The sequence below is a fragment of the Sinocyclocheilus grahami genome, unplaced genomic scaffold, assembly GCF_001515645.1.
Source record: "Sinocyclocheilus grahami isolate Dianchi unplaced genomic scaffold, SAMN03320097.WGS_v1.1 scaffold666.1, whole genome shotgun sequence".
In the NCBI taxonomy this organism is placed as follows: domain Eukaryota; kingdom Metazoa; phylum Chordata; class Actinopteri; order Cypriniformes; family Cyprinidae; genus Sinocyclocheilus; species Sinocyclocheilus grahami.
Window position 1 is genome coordinate 328082 of NW_015505845.1, and position 8739 is coordinate 336820.

At 36.4% G+C, this 8739-nt stretch overlaps 1 long non-coding RNA gene across 1 annotated transcript in view; it reads left to right on the top strand.

Moving 5' to 3' along the window:
• The first annotated feature begins 320 nt into the window (after positions 1 to 320).
• The window catches only part of LOC107558921 (uncharacterized), a 12405-nt gene continuing 3986 nt past the window's right edge, over positions 321 to 8739 (top strand). The window contains exon 1 of the long non-coding RNA XR_001605539.1: positions 321 to 497. This is a non-coding gene — a long non-coding RNA (uncharacterized lncRNA). The remainder of the gene's footprint in view (positions 498 to 8739) is intronic.

Consider the following 8739-nt stretch of genomic DNA (forward strand, 5'->3'; position numbering starts at 1 on the left):
GAGATGAAATAGCGCAATTAAAATTATTAAAAAAATTAATGAATGTTCTTTGATAAATGAACAAGTAATATCTTCCTGTTCGTAGCATGTAGATAACGTCCTTTTATTTGTAGCCAAAGCCAAACACGTTGCTGTTAAGGGTAACGCCCCCTTTTTGGTGCCAGCCAATCAAAAGATGCTGAAACACGGCTGTCGTCATTCCTGGGATTTGTAGTTCCACACTTCATTGGGCCGCGTTCGCCGCAGTCACACAGCCCTCCTGACGGACTACAAAGCGAATCTAGCGGACTACCGGAGCGCACTGACAGCTTGACATCACGGTGGCTGGCACTTCGCGCGTCTGGAAGTACGACTCTTACTTTCCACCTGGCAGCAAGTTGACAGCTTTTGAAAATGCAGTCGGAATCGGGGATCGTGGCCGACTTTGAAGTCGGAGAGGAATTTCACGAGGAGCCTAAAACATATTACGAGCTGAAGAGCCAGCCGCTGGAAAGCAGGTCAGTGAATGAGCGTCTGACAGCTCTCTGCTGCATGCGCTTAAAAGTGTGGCATGCCCAGAAAAGACCGCGTCTGGTATCTGTTTGCACGTTTTCTGAGTTATTCTGCTAGTTTACTCTCTCTAATAAGAGTCAGCTGCGCTCTCTGCGTCCACTGTTGGCAGACGCGCTCATTATAACGCAAGCGCTTGAGTCGCGTCGCGTCGCGTCGCGTGCGGCGATGTACAGTAGACAACGCCTAATCACTTTCATAAACATTATGTAAAGCAGATCTGTAGGTCAAGTCCTTTTTAAGATAGTTGTCGCCCTATTTATTCCGGGGAATATTTTAGAGTGAGATTATTTTTGGAAGGCAATTTAAACACAAAGTGACTAAACATATTGAAATCTATATTTTTACATATTCCATCCTGCATCAAATATAAAGCCTATTAAACACGAACTGAACTTTTGTGACAAAAGCAGTGCACTGAAATAGTTCATTTGAGACCCCAAACAAAAATGCACAAAGACAATATGTTAAAAAATGTTTTGCCTAACAAATAATGTCATACATTTATAAGCTTATTTATTCATTATTATAAATGTTAACATTAAAACATGTGACAACTTGCCCCGAGCTGACACTGTACTGAGAGCCAAGTTGAATCTCTTGGTTAAATCTACTGTTATTATGCATTATCATAGTTATCTCTTGTTACCAACAGCTATTGCAAACAATATGATGATACCAAAATAAAAATGAGAAAAAAAGTCTAATTTAAGAGCGTTTTGAACTGCACGTGAGAAGAAAACCACTGTGAGAGAAACACATTTGTGCATTCGGACTTTGGACTCAAAATCTTACTTGTGACAACTAGCCCAGGTCTCACCACATGAAAATATTTTCTAACAAAAAATAATGAATTACCTAATGATCTCTGTCTATTATTTAATGTTGTGGAAGCTGTTATAAGCTGCTGTCCGAACACTGATGCACGAGTTCTTCTCCAACAACATTATATTTATATCAAACGAATGCAAAGACTCATTGAGGCATGCAAATGATAAGTCCTGTTTTTGCCCATCAGCACTAAATGCGTTTTCCCAGACTGTTTCTCCACGACAGTCTTCCATGCAGCTTCATTGGCAGACGGTGAGATCTTAATTTAGATGAGGCAGACGGCTCTGGCCACCATGAGGTGAAAATTAACAACATAAATATAGAAGCGCAGGATAATACCTCAGATGCTGTGGGTGAATTTTAGGGGCTATTTTGGCTTGTTGCTAAAATATTGAGCGTAATAACGGGTGTGTTAGATCACAGCCGGATGCAAAATATTGCACTGAAATGAATTGATTGCATCTGTCATTCAGCTTTGGCGATGGAGTTTGGATCTGTGTTTTTATAGGGTTCCCACTTCCCACAGTCATGGAAAAACATCATCAGGGATTTTTGTCATTTTAAGTGAAATATTGCAAATTCATAGACATTTCTGTAGTGAATATTCATGTTTTGTTTGTTTCTAGTGTTGCTTTTAAAAATCCACTGGAAAATTCATTAGACAAAAGTTGTGGGAACCCTGTTTGTTAGGCCCAAACTCACTTTGCTGTTCAGGTTTGCATTAATGCATGCGCTCAAAATGCAATTCATAATTCAGCCCAAGTATGTGTTCATTCTAAGTGATGCTTTATCTGGCTCTTTCTGCTACAGAGGTACCCAAACTTTTTACTACGAAGGGCCAAAAATCAAACTTGATTGAGGGCAGTGGTTCAAAACAGATGTTACTTTATATCCATCTATATTATTTAAAAAATTACATTTAAAAAAAATCGAATTCGGTTATATTGTCTTTCAATGCAAAAATACAAAAAACAAAAAATGTGACATGGTGGGCAAAATCAAAGGTCATAACGGGACTTAACTTTGGCCTGCAAGCCCTGCTTTGAGCATCTCTGTCCTATAATGTCAACTACTTACTTAAAGATAAAGTGTGCAGCTTCTGAGCAACTAGTGTCACTTACAATTACAGAAATAAAGCATATTTTTAAACAACATTTGCAAAGGCCCCTTACATGCATCACATCTTTACGATTATTCTTATCCTTACAAAGTTGTACTACTTTATCTGGGTCTTGACAGTAAATAGCTGTCAACTATGGTAACTTTAGCTTACCTGTCAAGAAGAAACTCCTCAAGTTCAGCATCTTGATAGTAACCCAAAGATGCAATCAAGTTACTCTCTTGTAAAAATACTGCCAAGGGCTACCCTTGTTTTACACCATTTACCCCACATGTATTTTGGCTTGCAGTTCTGTAAATGATTTTTCCCCCCCGTGTAACACGTCATGATCCCGTGAGCTCACACCTCCTCAACACACTTTGGCTCAGCTTGCTACAGTAGCCACGCCCCCAAACTCTCGCTATTGGTTGAGCTGGAATGATTGACAGATATGGGCCAACCACTTTAAATGCTTCACTGGTGCCTGGAAGGCTCAATGTTTGAACTTTTGGGGGAGACAATCCTATGAATAGCATACCTATATTAATAAATGAACAATAACTTGTGTTAAGAAAATGTGTTTTGACATAAAAAAAATCATACAACTTCAGCTATAAAGTTAAACTGTTTAGTCAACATGTTTAGTTAGCCCACCGTCAACTGTCTTAGCATACTTGTAATGAGAAACACTTATCAAGAAACGATACGCTTTAAGGGCTCCCTGCAGTTCTCTTTCAAAACAAGTCATTTTATGGTTTAACATTTGAAAATGAAGAGAGCCTTGACTATTAGTATTTTAAGTTCACCGTTATAATATAAATATTTAGTAGTATATTATAATATTTAGTTATTTTGTTTTTATTCAGTAATGATATTTTTTATAATTGTAGCATTTTATAGTAATAATAATAATAATACTAATATGTCAAAACAGATGTTACTTTATATCCATCTATATTATTTTAAAAATTACATTTAAAAAAATCGAATTCGGTTATATTGTCTTTCAATGCAAAAATACAAAAAACTAAAAATGTGACATGGTGGGCAAAATCAAAGGTCATAACGGGACTTAACTTTGGCCTGCAAGCCCTGCTTTGAGCATCTCTGTCCTATAATGTCAACTACTTACTTAAAGATAAAGTGTGCAGCTTCTGAGCAACTAGTGTCATTTACAATTACAGAAATAAAGCATATTTTTAAACAACATTTGCAAAGGCCCCTTACATGCATCACATCTTTACGATTATTCTTATCCTTACAAAGTTGTACTACTTTATCTGGGTCTTGACAGTAAATAGCTGTCAACTATGGTAACTTTAGCTTACCTGTCAAGAAGAAACTCTTCAAGTTCAGCATCTTGATAGTAACCCAAAGATGCAATCAAGTTACTCTCTTGTAAAAATACTGCCAAGGGCTACCCTTGTTTTACACCATTTACCCCACATGTATTTTGGCTTGCAGTTCTGTAAATGATTTTTCCCCCCGTGTAACACGTCATGATCCCGTGAGCTCACACCTCCTCAACACACTTTGGCTCAGCTTGCTACAGTAGCCACGCCCCCAAACTCTCGCTATTGGTTGAGCTGGAATGATTGACAGATATGGGCCGACCACTTTAAATGTTTCATTGGTGCCTGGAAGGCTCAATGTTTGAACTTTTGGGGGAGACAATCCTATGAATAGCGAATGAGAAACACTTATCAAGAAACGATACGCTTTAAGGGCTCCCTGCAGTTCTCTTTCAAAACAAGTCATTTTATGGTTTAACATTTGAAAATGAAGAGAGCCTTGACTATTAGTATTTTAAGTTCACCGTTATAATATAAATATTTAGTAGTATATTATAATATTTAGTTATTTTGTTTTTATTCAGTAATGATATTTTTTATAATTGTAGCATTTTATAGTAATAATAATAATAATACTAATATAATGAATATTAATTAATTTATTATTGTTGTTGTTTATAGCAATTTTAATATATATAAGCACTACATTTTAGGCTAAATTGTGTAGCCCTACAACCAAGCACAGCAAACCTTGATTTATTAAAATCACACACACAAAAAAAATCTTTCCCTAAATCATGCATTCCTAGTTTTTGTTGTTGTTATTTTATACTAATATATATATATATATATATATATATACAGATGTGCTCATAAGTTTACATACCCCTTGCAGAATGTGCAAAATGTTAATAATTGAAACAAAATAAGAGGGATCATGAAATTTGCATTTTTTTATTTATTTAGTACTGTCCTGAGTAAGCTATTTCACATAACAGATGTCTACATATACTCCACAAAACAAAATAATAACTGAATTTATAAAAATGACCCCATTCAAAAGTGTAGATACCCTTCAATCTCAATACCGTGTGTCGTTTCCTGGATGATCCACGACTGTTTCTCTGTTTAGTGATAGTTGTTCATGAGTCCTGCGTTGGTCCTGAGCAGTTCAACTGGCTGCTGTTCTTCAGAAAAATCCCCGGCTCCTGCACATTGGTTTTCCAGCATCTTCTGCATATTTGAACCATTTCCAACATTAACTGCATGATTTACGCAGTTAATGGGCCTGCGTAAAAGGACCAACGCAGGACTCGTGAGCAACTATCACAAAACAGAGAAACAGTCGTGGATCATCCAGGAAACGACACAAAGTGTTTTCTTCAAACTCCTGTTTCATTCATGAAAATGTTTTTGATTACAATGAGGCGGTCAACAGATACGTCTCCTCTTAGGGCAGAGACGGAAGATGATTGTTCTCAGTCTAGTTGATTAGTTGCATAATAACAGATAAGGACTTGCAAGCTGGTTTGATTTTCTCATAGCTTTGTCGATTACAAGGCCACTGCGGTTGGGAGTTTGACGCAAGACACCCGAACGGTGGAGTGTATTTTTAGGTGGTCATCAGCGCAACTCCTTAGTCAGATTTCAAGACTTCCTGTTTTTTATTTTTTCTTTGACCCTCCCAGAATTCCCAAAAAAAGATTCAGGCGTGAACCTTCAAACGTGCATTCATATTAACCTCCCTCTGGTGTGCACTTTTGTGATAAAGTTTCATTTGCATTCATTTGATCAAATGTGACAGGAAATTATTTCAAATAAATGCTGTTCTTTTGAATGTTCTATTAATCAAAGAATCCTATAAAAAATGATCACCGTTTCCACAAAAATATGAAGCAGCACAACTGCTTCTACATTGATAATAATCAGAAATGTTTCTTGATCAGCAAATATCGATTCATATTATTATGATTTCTGAAGGATCATGTGACACTGAAGACTGGAGTAATGATGCTGAAAATTTAGCTGCACATCACATGAATCAATTACACTTTAAAACATATTCACATAGAAAACAGTTATTTTAAATTGTAATGATAAGCCTTGGTGAGCAGAAGAGATTTTATTTGTACTAGATGTATAGACTCTTTCATTTATAACATTAAAACATCTTCCCAACCCCAAACGTTTGAACGGTAATGTAGCTTTAAAACCTTAGTAAGCACAAATGCCTTCAAACTGAGCCAGTGTAACATATTCCACAAAATACAGGAAGCAGACTGATGCAGTCTACAGTGTACAGTATTTCCAGTATATATTTGTAGGCATCCTTAAAACAAGATCAGTTTACATGCAAAAAAGCAAATTACAGAAAATAGTAAGACTTGTTTGGATTTTACTTTAAAACCAGAAACATATTTGCCAATGGAGAAAGTAAAACAGGCTTTTTTTCTTTTCATTTTTTGCTGAAAATATTAATAAAATTATATTATGAATTATCAATTGGTGCCTTATGCTGTAACAGGCTCTCAGGCCACATTCAACTAATAAATATGACCTGTAACAGGAACAACATTTAAAATCAAGTTGCTTGTATATGTTATGTTAGATTTAAAAAGGTATTTCAAGATAAGGTTGTGATGCTGCATTCATGCAATGTTGTAATTACTATAATTATAACCCAGACTTTCTATGTGGAGCTGTTCACATCCTTGGACTCAGAATGAAGTTAGTGTCGGACTAATTGAATATCATAATGTTTTAAAACACTCAGTAGCAGACGCTTAAAATAATTGATGACAAATCAGCGAATCATCGCAGAGAGCTGCTGTAAATCAGATCAAATCTCTGGAGAGCTGCGTTCACCCAAAATGTTTCCTCCTCGTCACCTCATTCTGTGAAGTGTGAGTGTGTCAGTGTTTCCAGCGGAGCTGATAAAAGTTGAGTGTTGAGTGAGTGAAGACAAATACAGAGAAGAGTGCATTGAGTCAGTATAAATGCAGTGTGAACAGAAGAGCGGAGTAAAGAAGAGCTATGGCAAGTGACACAAGCCCAGAGGTAGGACTTCAGTCTGTTCATTCATAGACTTCAGAGCTGAGATTTACAGATTAGCGTAACAAAGAAATGTTTGTATTTGCTTCTGAACAAATTTTGTGCCCATTTCCATTAGAGATGCTTAAAGCTAAACAGTTTGATGCCAATTTTCGATTTGCTCGGGCTCCAAGGATTGTTCTTACAGTATTACAGCGGTGCCTAAACAGTAGCGTGTTTAAGCAGCACGCAACCAACACAAATGCATGGGGCCCTGCAGTCCGGGGGAAGTGCTTGCTTAGGGCCCACAAAACTCTAAACACACCTCTGATTTCAATTTCATGCTCTTCGTAAACCTTTGTAAATGTCCTGAAGATTTGCAGTACTGATAGACCATAGGGGTTGAACGACTTCTGATTTTTTGAAGTCGACATTTATGTGATGAAAGTCGAGTCGAAGTCGACTAGTCGCTGATGACGTCATTAATGAACAAATAAGTCTGGAGCTGTGACAAACACCTTGTGCACAGCGCTGCCCACATGGCTGTTGCTCCTATAACAGCTTTTTTATCAATTCTTTTGTCTTTAAGTCGTTATATTTCTCACAGATTTCTGCTCGTTCTAAATCAGATACAGATAAAGTAGCACAGTAAAGATTACATTCATATGAATGCATTAGTGAGAGCGATTGCGTGTGTGCATTAATTCTACCAGGCAGCGTCTATCTACTAGTAGTGAAGCTGTGGGATTTAGTTATTAAGAAATAAATGCTTGAACTTTTCAGTTTCTAAGCTATTTTATTGAGAAATCACAGAACAGTGTTGACAATGCATTTCTGTGCTCAATGATTCTGTGTGCGTGATGTAGGAGCTACTGTCTGTAGCCTATGTGTGTGCGTTACAGTGCAGCAGCGCATTAGATTAGAACGGCGATTAACTTACCTGTGCAATAAGCGGTTTAAAACGTGCATTCTCCCGTTCAATTTCGAGCAGTAATATAATCACACATGTCCAATCTGAGATGATTGCATTGATCCAATAATTACTGCAGCTTAGTTAGGCCTGGAGAAGTTAGACCTACTTGCTCCTATTTTTTTTTTCTCAGAATCTATTGATAATAAACAGATTTCAGTTTGTAATTTTATTGTGAATTGTGAATAAATATTGTGTAAAAATGAACTAAGTAATATATAATAAATATGAATAAAAGATTCAAAATCATTAAAGGGGTCATCGGATGACCATTTTTCACAAGTCGATATGATTCTTTAGGGTCTTAATGGAAAGTCTATACCATACTTTGGTTAAAATTTCTCAATGGTAGTGTAAAACAACACCCTTTTACTAGGGGTGGGAATCACCAGAGGCCTCACGATACAATATTATCACGATACTTGTGTCACGATACAATATTATTGCGATTTTAAATATATTGCGATATATTGCAATTTATTACCATTTTCCAACTTCAAATTATGTCCCCAAAGGAAAACTTTGACAACATCTGTTTAACTAAAAAGAAACATTTCTCAGTTTGTTTATCTCGCTTCAGTTTTATTGTTGCAGTGCAAAATGGGATTGTCAAGCAGACAAACTGACCAACACTTTCAAGAAAACCTGTCATAAATGTTGTATGCACCTGGCAAACTCAACTATTTGTATTACAGTCTAATCTAGTCCACCTTAATTAAATGTAAACAGGTATGCACTGCTGTGCTACTACAGGTATTTTGAACAGTGCAACTTGAAATTGTACTAAAACGTTGTGCAGACCCTTCAGCAATTGGGGCATTTGAAAGTAAATTACTGTTAAATTTAAATTAAATTAAATTAAACATGTAGTCTTACATCTAGGGATGCACCGAAATGGAAATTCTGGGCCGAAACGGAAACCGGAAATGCTTTTTAATGATTATTTATTATTTTATTAAATAATATAA